Genomic DNA, 24,335 nt, shown 5'->3' on the forward strand with positions numbered 1-24,335 from the left:
GCGATTTAATGCCTGATATGGGGTAGTAAGAGCTATAAAAACAAATTCTAACACTTCTAGTGCTAGCGCATTGTCTCTGCCACGGTAAACAGTGCCAGGTCACTGAAAGCATTGTGAAGAGGGAAACTGTATTTAATGCAGAGCTTCAGTAGCGGTCGGCAGTAGGTGTTTCTGTAGGCCGGTGACGTGGGCAGGGGGCGGGGGGTAGTAATGTATGGATTACGGAGTTTTACAGGTAAGTACACATTTAAATAAATAAAACGAATTTCGTTGCGCGCACTGCATCACATTTTGTGATGCAGTGATCGCAACGACATTCGTTTTCCTTATTTAAATGTTTACTTACCTGTAAAACTCCGTAATCCATACAATACTACCCCCCACCCTGGCCCTCCCCCTGCCCACGTCACCGCCCTACAGAAACACCTACTGCCGACCGCTACTGCAGAGCTTACCGGCAGAATGTTGCACATTCTTTGTGCACAAACAGTAAATGCAGACCGATGATTATAAAGCCCCACGAGCGTGACAGGACGCCCGGTTCTAGGACAGCCTCAGAAGTACCTTACTAAACATGCAGACCCTTACCAACATTGCATTGCCTACATGAGAACGGATGCGCCTGCAAATGGATTATACAACAACTCTATTTAGAAGAGCTGTGGGAGTCGTTTAACGTTTCAGATATTTGAATGCTTTTGTTACTGGCTCATGCAGAAGCCTCCATCCACTGCAGTCTGTTCACTAAAGGGTTTACTAAATAACAACTAGGTTAGAGGCACCCTGTGTATACCACTCAGACAAACAGGAGAGAAGTCAATATTGTGTCGTCATTTATGGCGTTAGGCCAGCAGTAAACGCACACTGAAACAATAAACTAGCAAGCATTTGCAAAGCCATCAATAGAAGATGCACTTGTATGGCGTGATAGATAGCAACTAAAAAAACAAGCATTGGAAATGCAATAGGTCTTGCCTTTACGCGAGTTTGAGCTACTAACAATGCAAATGACAATGCCTTTTATTTTTGTTTTCGTTTTAAAAACATAACCAAAAGGCAGTGTCTTTTGCAATGCCAATAGCTTAAACACGAATAAATGCGAGACCTATTTAATTGCAAATGCTTGTACTATATGGTGATGTCATGCATGTGTCCAGCACTCGATGACATTGAAGTATTTAGTGACATTAATAAGTGTCTTTTACTACCCAGTGCAAACAATTGTATCACATTTATAATAACGAAACGTTGAGTTAATTCCTACAGGTATACAGACTTTTACAATACAGGTGTAGGTGGTGCAGACAAGGAGCCATTTTATCACGACTGAACCACACGCCCGCCGTGTGAGCTGCAAAGATCTCTAATAAACTCACGAGTCCACTGAATGGAAATCTGCAGATTCACTTTATGGGCAATGCTCTGCAGCAGGCACATTCACCCCCTAAGCTGCTTTATGCTGACTGAAGATAGTGACCTGAGTTTACACAGAGTGTGCTGCTGCAAGTGCACTGATTTACTGGTGACCCGGAGACCTTCTGGATACGCGTGTGCTCGACAGCAGCAGCTTTTAAGGGATATTAAAATGAATGCTGTTTACAAGGACAACTTCACTACACATCCCCATCTTTGGGAGTAGAGTTCCTAAACTGAACGCCTTTCTTAAGGCCGACCCTGGGACACACGCACACTTTTCACTCTTCTCCGAGGGAAAGGTTTTCATTCACTGGCGGGAGTGAGTTTCTCCGAGGGAGAGGTTTTCCATCACTGGAGGATGGAGGGGGTGAGAGTCTGGCCCGGGCCTCGAGGCGAGCGGGAAAGCCCCAGCCATAGGTCCCTGCAGAGCTCCTCTGTAGCAAGAAGCGCCTTGGAAACCTAGTGCTACATTTCATGCTCCAGTGTTTAGTGTCTTGTCTCTCTTTGCCTCGTTTGCCGTCTCTCACTCTGCTCTCTTCCCATCCCCCTAGATCTCAGCCTCTTTAAGGACCCCAGGCCCTCACAGGTAACTCACTCAGCAGGCATCCAGCTGCTGGGCTTTACTCCTGCCCCGCAGGTCACGTGGTCTGGGTGGGCAGCTGAGGAAACTGCTGAAGTTTAAAGCGCTTCCACCTGCACCAGACCCCCGGTCACTTGACACATGGGGTACACCAGCACTCATTCTTGGTGGCCGTTTTGGGACACTTGTTTTTACCCGCTACATATTTCCGAGTGAAAACACTGATCGGAAACACTGGAGAAGCGCTACAAGTACAACGGGGCAAAGCCAGACGAGGCCCTGGGCGAGAGAAGGGGCAAGGGGTGTCTGTAGTGGATGCAGACTCACAATCTCGGCTTATAGAGCTCTGACAATCTATGGCCAGGCCGCGACCTTGTAAGCAGGGACACTCACTTACTTTTATAATTAAGCATTGGCTAACTGATCACATCAATAATCATATGTTCACTGGACAGCGCGCAGTGCACACGTGCTGTACATGAATAACTGACTGCATCATTACACTTCACTGCACTTCGCGCTAATAGCTTACCATTGATGACAGCATCACACCTTCACTCCTGAGCCCGTGTTGCGCTCGGCGCTGTACATGGGTAACGGACTACTTCATCACACGTTCTCTGTACAAGGTGCTATAGGCAGATCACACCTTAGTTGCGCTCGGCGCTTTACGCAGATCTGGTTTCACACAAAGAAGGGCTTCTCTGCAGGGCGTTGCCATCGCGCTAATGCAAGAAAAAAGTGCTTAGCGGCTACTTAAAAGAAACAATGTCACGCCACCAGTAATAGATCCAGTCCAGGTGGGCGGGGCAAAAAACGGACAGGGTGGTAACCCGGAGGGACTAAAAAGCCTCAGTCACAATCAAAACACATCGTTTACCATAATAGATGACGCAAACCAATGAAAATAACAGGCGGAGCTTAAACTTACTTCTAAAAAAGAAAAAATAATAATAAATAAAACCAATCACAAAAAGCTTTGCAGAGCGAGCAGCGCGCATGTGCTGCAACGCAGGTCTGCGAGACCTAATAAAAGTACTTTCAGAGAGTGTAGCCAGTGGAAGGGCATTGGCCACTAGCCAGTAACTGGAAGCTGTGCCTCGGCCAACCGACACGCCTCTGCAGAGACAGGCAAAGCAGAGCAGGAAGACGTACAAAGTGAAAGCAGATGAGGTGCTGGTCAATCAGAAGCATGGAAAAGAGTGATGTCGGAACCAACCAATGGTAAGTATAAGTAAGTAACGGACGGGCTCGAAGCTCATTTTTAGCTTTTTCATTTCATTTTCAAGCGATTTTGCAAGTGCTATGCAGGTGAAACCTGAATTTCAGTTGTTTAAAGGTGTGGGGTCTGATCGTACTGTACAGTAGGCAACATACCAGAAAATAAAGCACACAAACGAGTAGGGCAAAAATACAGGTCCACAAAATTACGGGACACACTGCCAACAACATCACTGATGTTGAGCTGGAAGACGTGACGTTTTATTCTACTTTCCATTATCCTTCCATTTTTCGCTCCTCATAAACGACACCAATTACTTCTTTGCACTCTGACAGAAGGCCAACAAACATTACACACTTCAACTAAACCACATAAACATGGGCAGAGGAAGGACATAACACTGCACAATGCACCCTTTCCCACTAAGCACAAGAATAACAATCTGACCCTAGTGACAACTGAACATGACCAAGTGCCACTGTTCAATTAATGAATGGTAGCCAGGGGATGAAAGCAGGCTGAGTTCTCAGCTCAACCCCTTTGGCTCTGACCCCATGTTTGAAACAAGGAGGACATGTTTTGATTGGGCAGAAGTCATGTGCCTCCACAAAATAGTGCTTACTCTCCACGTAGCTGCGATAATGTTTGTGCATTTATCTAGTAGCCTGAGGTTAAACTTTCAAGGGAATTTTGTAATGCTATTAAAGTGTTTTCAGATAACAGGATCTAGATAATTCATTGTGTTTGTCTTTCTCTCCCCGGAAGCTTGTTTCCTTCCCAGTGTATGAATTGGCTTTTGTAGTCTGGTCTGCCCTGTTCCCATGATGCACTGGGCCAGGGACAGACTAATTTGCATACAGCCAGGTTCTGAAACTGGGATGGTGCAATGAGCTAAAAAACGGTGTTGGATCTAGCCCTGATCTCTTGACTGGGTGAGAGTATTCTGCTTAATTCAGAGACTCTGTCCATCACCACCCCTTGTTGTAAATTATTTTGTCCACCCTAAGCGTGGAAGGGTATACTCAGATGTGAGTCCCTTGCTCATTGCACCATCAGGATTCAAGCAAGCCGGGCCGAAGACGGCTGAAATGCCAGAAACCGGTCCCCGGAAGCTTGTTTCCTTCCCAGTGTAAGAATTGGCTTTTGTAGTCTGGTCTGCCCTGTTCCCATGATGCACTGGGCCAGGGACAGACTAATTTGCATACAGCCAGGTTCTGAAACTGGGATGGTGCAATGAGCTAAAAAACGGTGTTGGATCTAGCCCTGATCTCTTGACTGGGTGAGAGTATTCTGCTTAATTCAGAGACTCTGTCCATCACCACCCCTTGTTGTAAATTATTGTCTTTCTCTGGCAGCAGCACAGATGGGAGGAGGGTATTAACCTACATGGATTTTTAGACCAGGCTTGGCATTTAACTTTCCCCCGACCTTTTAACCTATATCAATATTATTCTACAGTTCTTTGCTTCCATACATATTATGCCACAAAATATTGCCGGGGAGATAAAAGAGAACACAAATTATCACTCTCGCTCACTGACACCACACCATGTTATATTATAAACGTAGGTGGCAAACATGGTTCTATGGCAACAATTTCAACGACACATTTGGCATTATCTAAACAGCCTTCTTAACATTGCAGAGTCAGAATTATTGGCCTGCCAGAAGAGACATTTATAGCACCGCTGACCTCATGTCAATCTGAAAAAAGTATAAAGGATTTCTATTGGAGACCGAAGACCTGTTGCAAAGCAGCAGCATACCTTAACTAAAGCAATCAAATATATCACTCTTTTCGCTATCCCACTCAAATGCCACCGCCTTTGCCCCCTGAAAGAATGACTATCAATAGTCAGGGAATCTGTGCTGTTCCTACAGACACAAACATACATTTGACTCAGTTCTTGGGACCATGGAGAAAATAGGGAATGCGGGTCTACACATGTAAAAGCTGAGGTGGCTTGACTCTAAAATCCAGGGCTCAGTCCTACTAGGGTTCTGTAAAATAGGTCAAGGACATCCTCTTCAGCCCTTGTCTCTCCACTGTAACGTTGGCAAGTAAGCACAAGCAAGAAGAGCGGGGAGGTGTCAACAATAAACTAGCAGCAATATAAGGATTGTCCAACCAAGTGCTGCTCTGATAATGGCTGCTTCAAACTTGTGTTTGGTGATAGATGTGGTAGACCAGTAGGATTACCCTAGTACACTCCCCAGCACTCAGAGTCCACATTTAATGTGACCGAAGACTTGCACTATTTGAAAATGGCCCTAGTGGGCAGGATTAGCCCCAGGAACTTTTACTGCATTAGTTAGGGTGTGCCCATGAGTCATTCCCACCCAATAGCTCGAGTCAGGCATAAATGTGGCATCTCCAAGCACCCACTTCAGAACACTGCTGACCTGAGGACTGGACCTGTTCCTTCTTGAATCCAGGACAAAGAAGGGGACTCCAAGGGTCATAAGTCTGACTACATGTTCCAGCTAAGGGGATACAAGCTACAATAGGCCTTTCCTTTCCTTTGAGGAGGGAAAATAGACCACCAGTCTTCTACAGGAGTAGATCTCTGATCATTTCCAGGGCGGAAAACATCAACAGAGCCGTTTGAAAATATTCACAAATGTACATGTATGTGGCAGTTCCTGAATTTCATAGGCAAGCCATGCCTTAGAACATAACCTTTGCAACCTATGACTAGGATTTATTAGTGTGGAACTCACACATCTTCACACTCTCGGTGGAGAGCTCCACCGTCGTAAAATCATTTACTGGGCATCCCTTTGAGAATTCCTGTAAACAGTGCTTAATTTAAATCAGTTGTTGCAAGTGGGGCGTCGCTGCATTCATTTGTGGAGACCGACAATTATTTTCTTCCTTATGAGACTTTGACCCAGAGAAAGAAAGAGAAAACTGCAAAAGTGAGCTAAAGGAGCAGGAGCTTTTGCCCAAAGATTAAAGAGGAATGAGGGGACTACGGAGGCATGGTATTTCACACACTGGCACTCAATAGTGCCAAGAAAAACCAAAGGTGATGATGGACCGAGCGTTGACAATACAAACACTCTCCCCCAGTCAACTGATCTGGGTTTAATCCATCACTGTTCTTTAGCTCACTCCGCCACCCCAGTTCAGACATGGCCATGTGCAAATCAGTCTGACCCTGTGCCTCATGGGAACAGTCCAGCCCGAACTGCCAAGCCATGTCTTCCCTGGACCGGAATCAAGCTTCCCAGGACCGGTTTCTGGCATTACAGCCGTCTTCAGCCGGGCTTGCTTGACTCCAGTGGCAAAGTGAGCAAGGGACTCACGTCTGAGCATATCCTGCCAACTTAGGGCGAACAAAGAAAAACCAAAGGCGATGATGGACCGAGGATACCGGTTCTGGGACTCCGGTCATCAGGTTGTTCCGTCTTGCCGTGTGCTTTTGTGCTCATCCCCCAAACCTTCTCTCAGTTTTCGTTTTGCTTTATCGCTGTGTGCATCTCTACCCCTTCCATGCTGCTTACTCATCTCCTTGTTGCTTTCTGCCACTTTGTCTTCTCACTGCGCCATATCCTCCATGCATGTACCATTTCTGTTCTTATGCACCATTTGCTTCAATTTATGGGAAGAGCTTCCACTTTCTGTATGATCAATTTTATGCATCTCTCCTTTCAGGTGTACCATTAAAGTAGTATGTCAAATAATTTGGATAAAAGCACTATAATCAGTAAATAAATATATAAATAAATTAAGGTCGAGGGTAAGACGATAAAGGAATGGCACAACTCTTAAGACTATGTGGAATTAGATTAATCCCAGGCAGTGTTTCCAGTGTTAAAGAAGTCTGTTTTATTCTAACCTCTCGATGCTCTGCTTTTTGGGGCACACACAATTTTGCAGCACATTCCGTAAAATGACAAGAAAGGAAGGAGTTCCATGGCGATCAACTGCTACCAGAGGGCCCTTCAGGAGTCTGTTTACACTAAACCAGCTACAGCAGGTGCAGGATTCCCTTAAGACTGCACTGTCCTTAAACAATAAATCGGCACAACAGTATCTGTTTCTAACCCTGTGCCAACCACGCCTTTCCTGGGAGCTGGGTATAACAAGGCCAACATGCAGGAAAAACCAGGCTGAGAGCGTCGAGTAGCTGCAGGGGCCGGGAGCCAGGCACCTGATAATGCCAGCATGAGGCAAAGCTAATGTGGAGTCCCACGCGGAATCCGAAGAGGAAAACGTGCACCTTCAAGCCAGGGTAGTCTCGATTCCATGGAAAAGTGTAAGAGATAAGTTCCTCTGCCTCTCCTCCCACGTCAACTCTGCATAATGACAGGGTGCAAAGCAAGCACAAAGGACACAAGAAAAAGTGCTCAAAGTTTTCCAGGTAGCAAAAGCCTCAAAAGTAAGCCGCAACTTTTGGCAACAGCAGAGGCTCTTCGTTTCCTGATTTGTAATTGCTTTTAAACTAACATTAACAATCGTCTTGTGTTTCTGTTTTATGCAGTCACTGGATCTCCTTAGGTTATATTATTGTGTAGTGTCTAATCCAGTATCACTTCACCATATCTGTTTACTTCATTTTTTTACAGACATTTTTTATTAACCATATATAGCCGTGTTTTTTTTAACCATTTTTATTCATGTACATTGTGGCACAGAATGTATTAGGTAATAACATTCATTTGCAGAGAACATTCTTTAAACAGTAACATTTGTGACGGAAACAGCAGGTTCAGTTCTTAAGCGTAAAGAAAAAAATAACAACATTAACAACCTGCAGGTCACAACAATGAGAGGTGCACTCTTTAACCATATATCCTGGTTGAAACAATATACAAAATATTAAAAAAAATAAAACAGGTATAGTCCTAGTTCTACTTTCAAACCCACTGCATGAAGTGAAGAAGAAATAATACTTTTATTTGATTTATAATAAAATCATAAAAGGGTGGAGCTTACCACCATTTGGTCAATATTTACATCTTTAAAACCACACAAAAACAGCTTCAAAGAGAAATAAAATGAAATAGGATAAGAAAAGAAAAAGAATGTTAAATTGCACGGGCTTTTCAGGAAAGTGGTCTAAGGGGAATAGTAAAACTTAGAGAAGTGTTATAAGTTGGATCAGGGTACACTTTTATGTAAGTAGGATTGACATGAATTGAAGTCCTAGGGAAAGGGAACAAGAGCGTCCGTTAGGAAAATAAAGGTGAGTCCATGGGCGGCTGTGTCCAGACCTAATTTCCTGAGTCCTCTTTGGTTGCATCCTTGTTTCCCAGCTCTTGAGCAGCATGCTCCAGAAATTTTATAGTGTTGCAAGATAGTTTTATCCAAGACCCACTGAGGCATAGGATGACGGCCGCCCTGCAGGTTCTCACCTGAGCAGCTCTCAAGAGTGGTAACAAAAGCACGTTCCTTAGTTTCTGAAGTGCAGGGCATATACAAATTAAATGCAGTAATGACTCTCCGCCGTTGTTGCAAAGTCGGAAGTTGGCCATGACTGTTGCCATTTGGGGGTTAGATCTTTGCTCACAAAGCAGCCCAACCTTAACAAGCTTAATTTTCTTTTGTAATGGTCCCTGAAGCAATCTTGCAAATATGGATGGGGCTTCAAATGGGTGTATGATGGCAGAACAAACCAGGCGTGGCTTTTACCAGCCACTGCAGCTTTGTCCATTAATAGTGACGCTTGTTTGGTTGCATTGTTGGTTCGCAGTATGAAAGCAGTATACGCCATGGGTGCATGCCAAGGTTCTTCCAGTTCTAATGATTGAAGCGCTTGCCTGAGGGACTTATATGTAGAATTGGGAAGTCCTGCCTGTTTTTCCACTTCCAGCCAGCACAGATGAGCCAGGGAGTGATTTCTGCATCCCTCATTCGCCAGTAGTATTTAACTAGGGCTCCTTGCCTTGCCGGGAGCTGATTTGTGAGACCATATTCCAAGCGTATTTGGGATTGCGAAATATAGTGCGGTATTGAGAAGAGGTTTTTGAAGAGGCTAAATGGGCGAGGTTTAGCGCTTTGGAGTCCCGGGTTGCCATCAACTCAGAGCCATATGTGAGTGATGGCAAGAATTTAGCAGCTACGATCTTTAAAATATGGGCAGTGGAATTTCTGCATAGATGTTTTTGGACTGTTTTAAAGGCAAATTGGAGCCGTTTAGCTTTTGATTTCCCCTGTTCCAAGTGCTGTTTGTATTTTAGTTGATGGTCCAGTAAGATGCCCAGGTATTTGTATTGGTCTACCTGGGTTAGTGTGGTGGAGTTTATCTTCCAGACACATTTTTGTATTTTCTTGCGGGAGCCAGAGAAGCATAAGACATTTGTTTTTTGGAGATTTATTGTCAGTTGTGCGTTCGAGAGGTATGACGCTAGCTTAGAGATCATACGTTGAAGTGTATTCCTAAGTATGTATTGAGTCTCAAACCAGCAGTACACTAACTAATGACCAATCTATCCATAGTGGCCACTTCGTCTAGGGCGACCAACAACACTGGGAAATAATACAGCATTATCCAGGAACACGTAAATAACAGCCATCTGTCTGGAAGGTAGGTAGGTATGCCTCCAAGAACTCCAAAAAAGGCTCTTAGATGAGTACGTGAGCCCAGGAATGTTGATCATCTGCCCAAAATTTGATAAAATTTGCCTGCAGCAAATAGGAGTAGTACCCATGTGATCCATTCTTGGCAGCCTATGAACACCAAGCCTTGTTATCCCCCAAAATTGAGTGGACTGAACACACATACTCTGTCCAGCACACAATGAAATGTGTAGCTGAAGATGTACAATGCGACAAAAAACAGCATTGTCGAAAACTTCAAAGAACTGGAAGGTGCTATAACTTTCAGTGCCAGACATACTCAGTTTTCTGATCAGGTTATATTTAAAACAAAGTCTGTGATATTTATTGCACACACCGTTTGTTAACAACCATATGATAACCATACCATTAAGAATGAAAATTAGTACCTTACTACTTCCATCGTCACAGAGCATTAAAAGAATGTTTAAATTGATGCCCTACTCTGGTTGAGTTGAGTTAAAATTTGTAAAGCACAACTTAGCCCATAGGCATCAAGGCGCATCGAGATGGTACCGCTGTTTGAGATGTAAAGACATGTGCCGACTATAGGTAAGCTTCTGTGAAGAGCCAGGTTTTTAAGGCTTTGCAGAAGAGCGCGAGGGATGCCTGGCCCTTGAGCTCAGCTGGAAGCATGTTCCACAATCTGGGGGCAAGGGAGAAGAAGGCCTTCCTTCCCCATCTGGCCGTGGCAGTTCGAGGAACACACAGAAGGTTCTTGTTGGCAGAACGAAGAGCCCTGGCCGGAGCATAAAAGGACACAAGAGGCCTAATGTCTTCGGCTCCAGACCCTTGCAAAGCACAGTAGGTAAGGCATAGGACCTTAAGGTTTATCCTGGCCTGCACAGGGAGCCAATGCAGATTTTTTCTAATTGAGGAGCCAGATGACAGTCTAGGGGCATCCACTAAACACCTGGCTGCTGCATTCTGCACTATTTGTAGGCGTTGAACTAATCTTTTATTTATGCCTAGATATAGTGCGTTGCAGCAATCAAGCCTCGAGGAGATGAGAGCCCCCGTGATCTGTTTCCGAGCTTCAGGGGAGAGGTAGTGCGTGATCTTTCTCAAAATTCTTATAACACCACAACAGGTAGAAACTGTCCTGCTGACTTGTTTGTCAAAGGGGAGAGTGGTGTCAAGAATTACACCCAGATTGCGGGCAGTTTGAGATGGCGTGGGACAGGTTCCAAGGGCCGGAGGCCACCAGTCCATTGACCAGACCTCCGGTTTACCTCCGAAGATGAGTACTTCGGTTTTTGCCCATTTAATTTCAGGAAGTTCTTAATCCTCCAGCGCGCAACTGCTTCCATGCAATTCCCGAAATTAAGGGCCGTGATGTCCACTGATTGTGAGAGAGATACCATAATCTGGGTGTCGTCAGCGTACGACAGTACTTCCAACCCGAACGATCTTACTAGCCTGGCAAGTGTGGCCACATAGATGTTAAAAAGTGTGGGGCTCAAAGATGAGCCCTGAGGGTCCCCACACTGCACAGGCTTAACGGGAGAGAGGAAGTCACCCAGCTTGACCCTTTGTTTATGCTGGTTGAGAAAAGACATCAGGAGGCTCAATGCTGGTCCCTCCACTCCCATCTCACTAAGGCGGGTAGCCAGAATGGTGGGGGACAGGGTGTCAAATGCAGCTGTAAGGTCGAGCAGGACCAGAAGGGTAGTCTGACCACTGTCGACCTTAGCGCGAATGTTATTGATCACCACTGTAAGGGCGAACTCAGTGCTATGCGCCTTCCGGAAGCCGTGCTGAGAGGGGTCAAGCAGGCTGGAATTATCCAGAAAGGTGCTCCGATGATGATTAAGGTGGGCCTCGAGCATCTAAGCGGGGGCAGGAAGCAGGGAAATGGGGCGAAAATTTTTCAAGATCGTGGGGTCTAAAGTAGCCTTCTTCAAAAGGGGCTTGACAATCGCCATCTTCCTGGAGATTGCCAGATTCATCACCTCCAAAAGAGGTGGAAGCAAAACCTCTCTACACTCCTTAAGAATCTTTAGAGGACAAGGATCCAAGGGGGACCCGAATTTAAACTTATCCAAGAGTCGATTCAGGTGTTCAGGAGTGAGAAGGGGGAAGTTAGAGAGGTTGTTGCAAGGTCCATTAGCCGGGCCTTCCAAAGGAGGAACAGCCAAGAGGGGCAAAGCATCTAGATCTAGATTAAGGACTTCTAGGGCTGTGTGAATGTCCATAATCTTGGTGGAGATCTGATCGCACAAATTCTGGGTTGCAACAATAGGATCGGGTGGCTGAGAGAGAGAGACAGAGCATCTACGATTTTAAATAGTTCTCTGGGGGAGCTAAGGGAGGCAGTCATTTTAGTAAAACGTGCTTTCTTTTCTGCCAATACCGCGGCTTTGAACCCTTTAAGCAGACTTTTATGTTTAGCCCTTTCCTTCGGATCAAGATGGGACCTCCAGAGTCTCTCTTGTTTCCTACAATCCTGCCTTAGCAGTCTGAGGGAGTCTGAAAACCAGGGGGCCGAAGGGCGTTTCCTGGCGGAATAATGCTGCTTAGCCGGGGCTAAGATATCAATAGCATTCGAAATAGAATTTACCAGATCAAGGGCAGCCGTGCCAGTGTCAGTTGTCAGAGGGGGCTTAAGATTGGTCATCACAGTGGCAACGGACTCATTATTCAGGCCCCTGTAGTTCCTTTTCAGTTCCCAGTTGTTGGGGTCCACTATGGGCACAGAGAAAGGTCGAGGTGTGAACTCAAGTAGGACGGCCATATGACCTGACCAAGATAAGGGTAGGGGGGGACCTATTTCAAGCCTGGGGTCGTTAGTGAAAACCCCGTCCAAGATATGGCCGGCTGAGTGAGTGGGGCTTCCGACCCCTTGCGACAGGCCACAGGCCGCCAGAGAGTCTAACAGGAATACGGTGTCACCCGAATTCGAATTTTCCAAATGGAAATTGAAATCACCAAGTATAGTAAGGTTTGGCTTATCAATGTACGGGTCCAAAATTCCCAAAAGTTCATGTCAAAAAACAGACCTAGGGCCCGGAGGCCTATAGATCAAGATGCCAGCAAAGGACACCGTAGGGGAAGAGTTTAGGATGAAATACATGGCCTGGAAAGAGTCCAGAGGGGAGGGGAGGTGCTCGGTCCGGTATCTTATAGAGTTTTATAAAGTATGCCAAGACCCCCCCCTACGACCCACTCTATCCATTCTTGAAAGGGCATATCCCTCAGGGATGGCATTAACGAGCTCGGGCCCCGTAAACTCGGAGGCCCAGGTTTCAGTGACAAAGGCCCATGAAGGTTTCCTATCTGAGATAAAATCTCGGAACGCAATATTGTTCTTGACTAGAGACCGGGCCTTAATAAGAAACCCAGATTCCTTACTGAGTGAGGAAAGATTTTGTTTCTTAGTCATGATAGGCTTACACGAGGAATCAGGAGAGATGTAATGGCCTACCCTCTCGGTGCATCGGCACTCGAAAACATCCAGCAGCCTCTCAGGTAAAAACCTGTGATGGCAGGGCTGCCAAGATGGTTTCAGTGTTTGTAATGTACGTAGGGAGTACAAAAGACTTAGTGGGTCGTGGGTATAGGTAACACCGGCCTCCCTGGCCCTGACGGGCGCAGACGGGCTGGACTCAGGCGTGACTCCGGCGCGACCGCTGATCGCGTCCGCTGCGCGGAGTCATAACCGTCCCCTTTTATGCTGTCGACTAGAATGCACAAATGCGATTCCTCCCACCCAAGATGGCTGCTACGAAATTTCAGCGCCCGGGTCCGTAGGACTCCGCGCCTGACTCGGCTGAGCCTAGCCTAGAATGCGGGATAATGATTTTAAGAGTTAAAAGGTCGCTGAAAATTCAGCACAGGGCAAGGGGAGTTAAAACAAAGATTTAAAATCTGTGGTACAACAGGGAAATAATCCACATAAGGATAGCAGCACACACAGCAAACCTCCCGGCTTCCGCCTCTGGAGGGAAATACAAACAACAAGGTTCCCAACCTCTTCAACTATACCAACCTTTATATTCACAATGGATATATACCACTCTCCCACCTTTTCTCTTCCAACCAACAAAGAACATTCAAGATTACCACATTTCACAATTTCATACTACCTCTTCTCCTACTCTACCAAATCTGCAGCACTCCAAGCTACTTAGCCCGGACGTCCAATAATCTTTCCCACAAGATTAGCCTTGTCCTTTCCAATCAACCTCCATACTGAATCTGCCATGCATATTCTTCGGCACAAAGTGCCTCCGTATTTCCCCTATCAATTGCATCATTCTGTAAGGTCCTTATTTGTATTCTTGATGTACCACTTTAACCACACCTCTTGCTCCCTTGGCATCCCTGGGAAATGTCTCACTTTTCACTTACCCTCACACAGACTTTCACTACATCGCCCAAACATTCTGATATTTCTTATCTGTGAGGACCCTTCAATCAGTATCACTATAGCGCTTCTTATAAACATGTCTTCCACTCCCATATCTGTCAAATCCTAACACTTACACCGCCTGCAGCAAGTTGCTCAAATTGTTGAGCCAGTTAACCCCATACAACTCAAATCAACACTATTCTGCATCTAGCATTAGAATTCTCTAGATGTTGGTTTGCTTTGTCACATGTCCTCATATTTCTTCTCCATGTGCCTCACTGTATTCTTACCTCAAACATTCACACTTTGCACAGCAACTGGTGTGTTGACAACACCTGTGTTTTAAACTGCATGCATAGAGGCCAAACTCCTTATGGGGAACTGAGGAAAGGGAGGGTGGGATATCCCAAATGTACTGCTCCCTGATCAACAATACCCCATTGACAAGAGAACCTCTTAGAGCCCAGCTAGTTGGGAATGTTGGCTTGGTCCTCTCGAAGAGGAAGATTGGAGAGATGCCCTGATGGCCCCTAGGATACTCACTATATCTGCTACGCTCCTCCTCATTCAGATCTACTACCTTCACTGGGCATATCTCACCCCGGTGCGACTCCATTGACCAGGCTTCCGCCCAACCCCACAATGTCCACGCTGTAAAAGAGAAACAGCTGACTTCTATCACATGGTCTGGTGCTGTACTATCTTCTCTAAATATTGGGCATCCATTGTGACGGAGTTAAGTGGCGTGTTGGGATGGGCAGTCCCCCTCAACCCTGTGCCCTTCTCCTGGTGGTGATGGAGGGACTAGATGGTTCCCTGGCCGATAAATGATTCCTAGGAACAGCCATTCTCATAGCCAAAAGAGACATAGCAGCGGCCCGGAAGGACTCAGCATCTCCCTCCTTAGTTAAATGGCAATAGGGTGTAGATTGGTGCGCCAGCCAAGAAAAAAACACCTACGAAGCAAGAGGGTGCCCAGCTAAGCATGAGCACATATGGGGCAAATGGATGGGACCATTGGACTGAGTATCCGCTGCACGGGTGGACTCACACCCCACGTGAACAGAACGGGGAGCACACTTGTAACTGTACTGTACTACTTGATATGTCAAAGTGGTGCTGTATTTACTTTGTTGGTTTTAAAAATGCCAATAAAATTGATTATCAAAAAAAACTGCATGCAGAAGCATGAAGGACTAACAATATAAATAAATATTTACTTATACTGGATTAATGCAAATAATCCAGGAGCTTTTTTAATAGTAGGAAGGTTTTCATTTATAATTAGAGGTGTGGACACAGACATATCAAAGCTTGTGTATAATTGAAAGTGGAAGAACTTGCAGAAACATAACTATGCTAGCACCAAATATTAAGCAGCATTAATGCCACAATTTTACTACCAAGGAAATGTGCCTGGTTCTGTCTTTATTACGTTTATCAATGTTAGGATAAAAACGTCTTTACATAATTCTCCACCACGCAAGAATAATGTGCGTTTCTAAAGTTGTTTTATCTCACAGATCATTGCATCCTCCAATTAGTCTACACCAACCTCAGTTTAAAATTTTATATTGCTAAGACAATTGGAACATAAAACAATACCAAAAAATAAATAGATCAAAGCTTAAAATAGATATATTTACCATGTGGCTGTGCTGCACGCATCATTATTTAAACACTGAGAATCATACTGCAGAAAGAACAGGGTACAGGAACATGAAACATATGGAAACGGTGTAGGAGAATCGGGTGACGGAGTAGGTGAATTGGGTGTCCCAACCCCCGCAATGCACACTAAGAAGGTATTGAAAATGTGGGAAAAGATTGGCACAACTCAGCCTCTAGCGTTGTTGACTAAATTAAAAGCATGTATGAAAAGCTATTAAAGAAAACACCCTAACTGCCAAAACCACTCATTAACTAGGCCAATTCTCCTTTCAATAACTCAATTAGAACACTTTTCAAATACATCCATTAAAAGTTCCTGTCCTCTGATAAAACATCTCTTGCACCATCTATCAACCACTGTAGTGAGCTTATGTCCTTCTTCACAAAGGAAAAGCCATTAGAGACAAAATGTATACTTAACATTGGTCAAGATAGTATATTCCACCATAAAACGTCCGCAACAGCGAACACTTTCTCGACCATGCCTTCAGGTGAGCTATCAAAAACGAATGGCAGCTAGCTGCATGTACTACACCCATTCTGGGATCCCTATGGAGATGTGCATTTGTGAGGTGAACTTCCTCTACTACTGCCTATGTGTTTATCTATTCCGTGTATGTGAAGTCGTTTGTGCACGATACCTCAAACTGAGTACAGTAATTGTTAGCCGTGCTTAACCTGAGTCTGTGGTTGTAAGTGGGGCCCAGCATCCTCTTTTGGGGACCGAGACATATTTTTCCATTATTAGACTTTGGCCCAAAAGAAGAGAGAGAAAGACAGAAAAGGAGGAAAGAAAAATTAATTGCAAGATTGAGATAAAGAGGAAGGGGGTGTATGATAATAGATGAAGGAGGCATGAGATGGAGTCAAGACTAGACATCCTTGGTATTCGGCAACTTCAACATCCACGGGCTTCTGGGAAAAAGTAGGGACGCCTTGCACTATTTTTTGTAACAAATTAAGCACCAGGTGAGTGCGCTGTTACTGTTGCTACCAATCCAGTATCTTTCCTGCGCAAAAGCTGTAAGTTTGCTTTCCCGTCAGTATCTACTAGAGACAAGGAGGAGGGCAGTGGGGTTAGCTGTGATGTGCATGCCCTGCATGTGTGACACGTTGTACTGTTGCTTGTACTCTAACCATTCCAACTCTGTTTGTCATATGTAAGGACATCGGCACTGCTGATGACCTAACAGGTCAGCTCCTGTACCTTTCTGTGAAAGAGGGAGCATGCAGTGAGGGGAGCCAAGGCTGTAGATGTGTTTGTAACTTGGAATTGTTCTGTGTATGGTAGCTTGATTTCTGATACCTATGTTGTACCAAAAATGAGAAGGCTAAGAAAGGATTTTTGCTACATAAAAGTCATATGCATTGGCTTTGTTAAAATTGTTTTAGTGCCCTTAAGAAACTGAAACATAATAAACAGCCCAATGAAAGTTTTTAAAAGCCAATCACAATAAAAACGTTGCAAAGTTCAAGAATTGATTTTAGAAGCATCTAATATTCATCTGAAAACACGAAATAACATCCATATTCGGTTTATACTAGACAATAGAAAGTAAAATAAAAGTACAGTACAGATAACAGAGGCTCTCACACTTTTTCTGTTGTGCACACTACTAAATAAAACAGGTAGGAGCCTTATCCTAAATCCATCTGTTGCACGTTCTCTAGAATTTTTAGGAGTGATAACTAATTCGCATATCTGATGACATTACAGGAAGTGATATCATACAAAACGTTGATAATGACATAGAAAGTGATAATCTCGTAAAGTTATATCCTTTATTGCGCTAACATGGTCTGGAACATTTGTGACGGCAAAATAGCTGTGAAATATGAAGCGGAGAACTACTGCATTGGGTGATATGCCCCGTAAACATGACAGACATCTTTGAGATGTAATGCTATGTATGTTGTATAATTCATGTTTTACTTCTCCTGTGATTCTAATAAAGGATATTTAAACAAAAAAAAATGACATAAAAAGTGAACGCAGAAAAAAATGCAAAAATAATGTATTAATGCAAAATTCAATAACATTGTTGCGACTGTAGGATAGCTTCCATGTGGTGGGATTGCTTCATTAAGCCTCTACAGTTCTGGGAGCGTCTCTGAACACAACAGAAACATGAATAGAGTTGAATTTAAAGCCCTACTCACCAGGCGTCACACTTAGTGCATAGTGAGCGATGGGGTTGATCCAAGCTACAAAATGTGTGAATATGGCACACAGGATTGAAACTAGTTGTGGTCTCTGCCTAAATCAGTTGATCTGAGTTATTACGCACCCTAGTTGGTGCTCTGATCTATAAAGCTCAAACCATGTCCCCCAGCACCTCCCATCACAACTACAACGAACACAAAGTGTGACATCTTGAGAAGGCTCTAGGCCAGCATTTCCTAAACTGTAGGCAGCAAGCCAATTTTGGGTGGGGGTGAAACTCAAAACAATAAATAAAGATAACTTTAAATTCTGTATTTAGCTTGCCACATCTGCTGCACTGCAAAGACGGAGTTCAAATGTCAGGCTATGTCTTCTGCTGCTTATGTTTTTAACAAGGAGACTGGTATTTTACACTCATATCACTTTGCAGTCAGACAAAAAAAAAGTAAGGCGAATTATGGGACAGTCTTGAAAGGTTCATCGAGTGTGAAAGGAATGGCTGTAGGGTAGGATGTCATTATTCGTAATACACAACAACATGTAAATACCTGCAATTGAACTATGAACATTCTGCAGTAAGGAAAGCAAAAATGAAGCACATGCGTTTGTAATTCTTAAGCATGATGGAAACAAAGATTTAAACTGTATCAGAACAAAGCAAGACACTGTTCTCGGTGATGCACACATAATATATGTTCACTGAAACCCGAATTCCACACATTATTATTCACGTGCAATATAGTTTTATCATTAAAACTCTATGTCTTAAGAAATGTAGTGACCATTTCAATGGAAGATGTGCCGTATGTAAATGACAACGTACTAACACACGATGCTTTCGTTACATTTAAAACTCGCCAGCGTCATGTCGATTAAAGCTAGTTGGATCGCGAAAGTATGACGTACTAAAAAGTGCGTCGTGGATCTAAAAAGTTTGAGAACCACTGCTTTAGTCTATTACTTAGAGCACTTGGGTCGCCAGCTGTGTGCGTTAGGATACTTTTTCTTTGGCTAAAAAATATCGATGCATCTTATTTTAAAAGTAAACCTTAACTACCCCTTGAATACACGCCATCCCTCAAGAATCCGATGGCATGTCCCCCATGTAAGTAAACCTTACCTCCCGTCCCCCAGCAGACACCACCTCCAGCTACTATTCGGCTCCCGACTGTGATATGCGAAGCCCAGGGAGGTTTCCAGGCAAAGCTGTTCCAAAATGATTGACAGTCTAAAGAGCCGCACCAAGATCGTCTTTGGAACTATTCTTGACAGTACGCCTTGCGATTGGTTAGCTCCAGCGACCCGCCCCTCCAGAGATGCCCCACCCATTGTCGAAGAAACCTTGCTGCACCGGAAGAAACCTTCCTACTGCTGCACCGGAAGAAACACACTCACTGCCCCGCCTTCGGCTCGGTGCTCCAGCCTACCTGTGCCCGAAGGCTTTGGCAGTTGTTTTCTTGAATTGTGATGGATAGACGCACAGATAGATTGTCCCGGGTGCTTCACGCCTTGTAGCACCGGGGCAGTCTGTGCATCTATCTTAAAATATATATTTTTTTAAAACATAAGGAAGAAAGGTGTTGGCTAAAAGAAACAGGACTTGCAGATCGAGCCGCATGACTTGGGGCACTCGGGAGCAAAGAGAACGGCCAGCGTCATGGAGCGTACCTCTTAATGTCATGCCGCGTGAGGGGTTCTGTATAGGGTGACCAGGCGTCCCCGTTTTCCCAGGACGGTCCCTGTTTTTAAGCAACTGTTCCAGCAAATTTCAAGAAATTTAGCTCGTGTCCCCGTTTTTGGAGAGGGTCGACTGAAAACGGAGGGAGGTGTTTTTTATGTTTTACAAAGCAGGGATAGTTAGCAGTTGTTTCAAAAAAGCAATTTAATTAACAGGCAAGTTACTGGGCTTAAAAAGTGCATTTTATGTATGTTCTTACTACCTGTTCTGTAATTCTCTGCTGAGGAGCGCTCTCATCGCTTGAAGTAAAATGTCAGTCCTTCTTATATTTTTGTGAAATGTCCCGGTTTTTGGCTTTAAAATTCTGGTCACCCTAGTCTGTAGTACCCCATAAACGTCAGCGAGTCAAAGGCTTCTCTGTAGAGTTCTTCTATGTGTGAAAGGCTCATCCAGTCCAACTTTTTATTGCATTTTGGAAATTGTAGTCTTGCTTACCCCATCATAAAATCAAGCCTACAACTCACACAATGCAAGGACCCTGAACTGCAGGAGCTACACATGCTGGGAAACGTAGAGCTCTGCTCTCTATAGTTGAAGCAGATGGCAACTCACCCAAGACTAGAAGAGCCATGTAAACAGGTCAGTGTAGAGAACATTCTGCAGTTAGGCTAATGGGATGGTTCGAATGGATCGTATACAGTCCAGTGAGTAGGTCAGCTGGGGGTGGGGGGGGAGGGAAGGGGTTAGAGGTATGGCATCAACCCTTAAGTGTAAGGCTTAGCACAGGGGCACTGCAGGAACCCTCTGCTGCAGCCTACGAGCTGCCAGTTTGTGTTGCAACACTGATGATGTCCAGCTTCATACACGATAATGTAGAGATCCAGCACCAGCTTGAGGATTGCCAAGCAGGGAACAGGAAGAGGAGAGCTGCTTAGCTGAGGATAATTGGTACATCAACCTCTGAGCTGCCAAGACAAGCTATGGAATATGTCTGTGCAAAAGACACAAATTGATGGACGGAATGCTGGACAATGCCAACATTCACCCCCAGTCACAAGGACCTGGGTTAAATCCATCATTCTTTTGCTCACTACACCAACCCAGTTTGGACCCAGCCATATGCAAATCAGTCTTGACCCTGTTACTTGTGGGAACAGTTCAGCCCGAACTGCCAAGCCAGGTCCTTCTTGGACCGGAAAGAAGCATTCTGGGACCGGTTTCAGGGCATCACCATCCATCTGCCAGGCTAGCGTGAATCCAGTGGTGTAGTGAGCATGGGACCCACGTCTGGGCATACCATTCCCACTTAGCGCAACATATGCAAAAGACACAGATTGATGGATGGAATGCTGGACAATGCAAACATTCAACCCCAGGTGGACGGAATGATGGACAATCCAAACATTCAACCCCAGTAGATTTAGGCCCAGATCTCTGTGCTGGGGTGAATGTATGACATTATTCTGCATTCTGTCCATCAATTGTTGTTTTTTGCATATAGAATAAGTCTGAGCACAAGTCGAGGGGTGCATTTGTGTAGGCTGCGTCCACCCACTATTTTCACAGGGTGGACACTGTTTCCTCCCCCACCCCATCTCAAGAAGATGGCCCCAAGTGAAATATGCTGAACGTGTCCTGGTGTGATTTTTCCGCTCTGGGACACATTCAGCAGTGCCTGCACATTGTCTGCTCTCTGTTCTGATGCAGTACCGCACAGCAACTGAAGTTGCTGACCTGCGATGCGTGAAAGGGAGAGCAGAACAAGACATACTTTCAACAATATGGTGCACTTTTTCTCTCTTCTAATGTATACGTACTTGTGGCTGCCATGTGCATCATGGTGCAAGTGTGCCTGCGTTGTGGTCATGTGATCGTTTTTGTGCAAGAAGGGATACCTTCCTGCGCAAAAAACTTTCCTTTGAGGCTCTTTCCTCTTTTAATGTGTGCTGCATTCTGCAGCACACATTATGAATCTAGGCCTCAACTTACACATTTTTAAAAATACTGCCACAAAGAAATGGACAAGAAGAAGAAACATGGCAGTAAATCTGTTCTGGCTTATTTGGTTGTAAATGCTGTATTTTCAGTGAATGGGGCGAGGGCACCTAATGCAGTTTTGTGTGCCCATTAAATCTCAGAGAATAAAAATAATGGTAATATAACTCTGGTGTTTAAGGCATTTGCTGAAGAGATCTGTGTTTGTCTAGTCACAATTTTGACTAAAAGAATAGAGGGTTAATGTGCCTCTGCAAGGCACTTGGTATAAAATGCAGATGAAAGATTTTTATTTTATGTAGATAGATAAGTGGGTTACTGCTTTTAACACGGAGATCCTTTTGTTACTCGTAGTTCATAAATTGCAGTTCTTCTAATATAGCAAGATGAGCCATGAAGGACAATATGTGACTCTGACACCTTACAACCCTATTTGTCTAATGTAACACAACCTGTACATTGATTAACCCACTTGCATGATTAATTGTCCTGAACTGTTCCCAACGGAGCAGGGTCAAGACTGATTTCCATATGGCTGGGTCCAAATTGAGGACGGATAGAGGGTGAAAAACGATAGATTGGGATGTGGTCATCAGAGATTGCCAGTGTCTAAGATTAATTCAAGCATTACATTCATCACCTCCCGTACCACAGTAAGCTGCCCAAATGAGGTAGCTGTGGACCGGCAGTTTTTCCGTGGTAGTGCAAACCCGCGACCGAGCTGGCCGCTAACAAAAGGAAGAAAGAGTTGCCCCTGGGTGGGATGCACTTACAGGTAGGAATTAATGCCAACGCAAGGACGCGAGCCGCGAACAAAGTCCTTTTCCTTCCAAACGCGTTTGGGGCCAACGCCCTCTTCAGTGGCAGACCATGTGACATGACGGCAAGCTGCAAGCACCAGTAACTACCCACAGTAATTATACACAGGTGTAACACCTGAAGCAATGCTTTCTGGGACTGGTGGTGTAGTAGAACCCAAGTGGTTCGTCGCCGCCATTCACATGCAAAAAAGTATTAAAAGGATTGCCAATGTCCCCGCAAGCACCCCGCAATGTATAAATGTATATATGCCTGTTTTATGGAATTTACTACTGAAATAAAGACAATTGACTGACTGATATGAGTGTTAAAGTACTGCATGAAGGGCGATTTACAGATTAAAGAAAGACTGTGCCCTGCTTGGCAGGAGGGTTTTTTAGAATACTACTTTAGAAGAGTCTGTATTATGGAAGCGGATAACTTGCAGCATTTACAAACGTTCCGGATCTCAAAAGTATTTGCGCATATGGGTTAGACTTGCACCTGCTTTTATCTGTGAGTAAAAGTGCACTTTTTGAATTGTCCTGATATGATTTCATAAGATTCACCTGACTTGTGTGCGCTTAAAACTATGAGCAAGAAGAGAGAGTGAATTTTGAAGGGTTGGAATGTCATGTGATTTTGTGAATGCCAACAAAGAGATGTTCAGAAACTCCTCTGACTTCCTTTTCGGGAAAATATTAGCAGTTTGCTTTTAGTTCCTCTTCTTCGAAGAGGGTATGGAAGGGAACATCTTTCGAATTGGTGTGGCTATGAGGGGTGTGGTTATCAGACTTAATCCTAGTTAACTTTAATGAATTCAAAAGAGTAGTAGTCTATATCCCTACAAGGTTGAAAACCTCGGAGTGTTTATTTTCTCTTTTTTTGCGACTCTGGCACAAACAGAAACTGTGAGCCCATGAATTGTATGAAGTATAAAAAGAGTGCAGAGAATATGTATTGACTACCACTTTAAAATAGAATTCTTTGTGCCATTTCAATGCTCCTTTGGTCATGTTCCTTGTTAGGGAACAGCTCGCGGCACAGAGGTAACCCCACTCCTTTCTGGGAAAACAGCTCCGGGCACAGAGGTACCCCCCACCCCTTGTTGGAGAACAGCTCCCGGCACAGAGGTACCCTCCTTGTTGGGGAACAGCTCGCAGCACAGATGAACCCCCACTCCTTTCTGGGAAAACAGCTCCCGGCACAGAGGTACCCCCCTTGTGGGAGAAGAGATCCCGGCACCAATGTACCTCCTTCTGGGAGAACAGCCCTCGCACAGATGTACCCCCATGTGGGAGAACCACTGCTCCTGGCACATATGTACCCCCCTTGCTCGGGCTGTAATCGAGGGAGGCGCAGTCGCTGAGGTTGCTGTTAAACCCCCGTGTGCCCCCGAGTCTCTGAATGAGGGGTCCATAACTTTGCGGTGACAGTTGGTTTCGGACCTGCCCCCTTCTCGGAGCGCAGACATGAAACAAGACGCGGGAGAGATGGGATCTCGTTAATAAAGCAGGGGGTCACCCCCAAGGGAGGGGCTGCAGGCTCCCTGCCGGAGCTCTCCGTAGGGGAGTGGACAACATAGCAATGGAGTGGAAATAAAATAAATATGAACAAATCAAAGAAGGAAGAATATTTACGCTGTGGAAACAACGCAACGTTAAGAACATGGTGGGAACAATAATGTAGGAGAAAGAAAGTAGAAACAAACAACTTAAAAATGCATCTTTGTGAGGTGCACAGGAGAGGGATCCGCATCAAAGCATTGTGCGCATGCTGTGCTTGAACACGCGACTAGTGTCACAAAGTCTGTCTGTGATTATCAGATGCCCTCAGCGCTGGTTCCGCGAGTGCCATGGATGGACACAGAAACAGCACCCCAAATATTCACTGTC

At 44.8% G+C, this 24,335-nt stretch overlaps 1 protein-coding gene across 1 annotated transcript in view; it reads right to left on the reverse strand.

Annotated features, from left to right (window-relative positions):
• Positions 1-19,278, reverse strand: part of CD151 (CD151 molecule (Raph blood group)) — a 160,019-nt gene extending 140,741 nt beyond the window's left edge. Inside the window, exon 1 of the mRNA XM_078682794.1 lies at positions 19,090-19,278. The gene's annotated coding sequence lies outside the window, so the exon portion shown is untranslated. The remainder of the gene's footprint in view (positions 1-19,089) is intronic.
• Between the last annotated feature and the right edge of the window lie 5,057 nt (positions 19,279-24,335).

Source organism: Lissotriton helveticus, chromosome 3_1 (assembly GCF_964261635.1).
Source record: "Lissotriton helveticus chromosome 3_1, aLisHel1.1, whole genome shotgun sequence".
Taxonomy (NCBI): Eukaryota; Metazoa; Chordata; class Amphibia; order Caudata; family Salamandridae; genus Lissotriton; species Lissotriton helveticus.